A 1,703-nucleotide genomic window follows, 5' to 3' on the forward strand; every position below is an offset into this window, starting at 1 on the left:
TTAGTGGCTCCCACAGAGTCACCCAGCCAGGTAGGACCACGCTGGGGTTGAAAGTCAGGGGCCCTGTCTCTAAGTATCCCTGGGGTCATGCTCTGCTGAGTTGGGCGTAATTTCTATGGGTCAAATCATTTTTAACCAACTGTTTCCAAGGCTTTGTAGAAAGTGGAGGAATGTTCTTTCAAACTAGCTGCAACCATTGCTTTATCAAAAGTGCCTCTGTTGTCCTTTTCCATGTTCTGCTGTTTTGGGAGTCACTCTCTGGATATTCTTTGTAAAATGTGTGTCGCATGAATCGCCCATCTGCCTGCGGGTGCTGCTTGACACACTGTTGGGGATGCCCTCAGCCCTGTTACCCAGGCTCAGAATGTGGTACTCGTAGCCTGAGGGACAGAGAAGTGGCTCTGCCCCATCCTTTTTGGTATTGCAGGCCTCTGCTTGTAACACCTTCTCAGGGCCACCCAGGGGCCAGCCGTTGCCACCAAGCCATTGAGGTTCCTGCTGTAGCCAATCTAAAACTGGTGGGGGTGGCACGGCCTCCAGGCAGGCATAGGTACAGCCATCCTTAACAGCAGCGCGGGTACTCCAGGCGCTCGGAGTACCCCTGACTGCGCTGCCTAGCAGGCGCCGGGGTGCAGTGAGCATGGGAGTGGCCTAAAGACATTCTTATAAAATGTCAAATAGCAATACATATATTAAATATCAATTACAAAATACAAAGCGGATTAAAATTAAGTTGGAAACATTCACTTCAGCGTTCTATCTGCTAGATACTAGATTGGAGGCTTCTCGGCCACTAGGCAGCTCCCCTAACTTCTCAACAGAGGACATCTCTGAGATGTTCTCTCCCTTTCCAGAGAAGACAGAAGCTGAGAAAGCAGGTGTACCTTGTCCAAGTCACAGAGCCAATAAGTGACTGAAAAAGGCTTTACTTTAATTCACTTCCATAAACATATATTGAACATCTGTACCAAGCATAGTACCTGGCACTGGAATAAATAACATTAAAAATCTGTTTAAAGAAGTGTATAGGCTTGTAAAAAAATACATATATAAAATAAAATAAAAAGTAACATGAACATAATTCAGTAAGTGCTGAAATAGATGTATGCACAGAAAATGATGAAAACAGAGGAGAGAGCACCTAGCTTAGGAAGCTGACAGAGCTAGACAGAGAAGGAAAAGGTGACAGGCTTCCCAGACAGGCACAGGCATGAGCAAAGGGATGCTGGTCTGAACGACAGGAGTAGTGGGAAATGAAACTTTTATAGTACACTCTAGTAACTCATGTGGGCCCGTGACAGTTATTATTACTCTGTTATTTTCTTTGTAGATACTACCTTTTCCCCAAACATTAGTGTCCCTAGGCTATCTTATAGGCTCTTATCATTCTATACATTATACCTAATGAATATCATTTATAGCTTTAGTTATCATCTGTATGTTTGTAGGCTGATTTACCAGCTCCATGTGGAAAAATCCAATCCAAGGAATAAATCCTCTTTTTGATGAACTTTGGTCATTCCTATATATTTAACTAAAGACTTGACATCTCAGCTTGGATGGCCCACAGCTATCAAAAAAACTACATGTCCAAAACTAAATGCATCATCTATCTGCTTTCCTCCTTCTTCCAGCCAAACTTCCTAAATCTTTCTTAAATCCATTAACTTTTGTTTTTTCTTTTATAGAAACATTTTTCTCAT

General features: G+C 42.9%; 1 pseudogene; it reads right to left on the bottom strand.

The window, feature by feature from the left end:
• Positions 1-204: 204 nt before the first annotated feature.
• Positions 205-661, bottom strand: LOC120612591 (WAP four-disulfide core domain protein 1-like; annotated as a pseudogene).
• Positions 662-1,703: the final 1,042 nt, after the last annotated feature.

The sequence above is a fragment of the Pteropus medius genome, unplaced genomic scaffold, assembly GCF_902729225.1.
Source record: "Pteropus medius unplaced genomic scaffold, Ma_sr-lr_union100, whole genome shotgun sequence".
NCBI lineage: Eukaryota > Metazoa > Chordata > Mammalia > Chiroptera > Pteropodidae > Pteropus > Pteropus medius.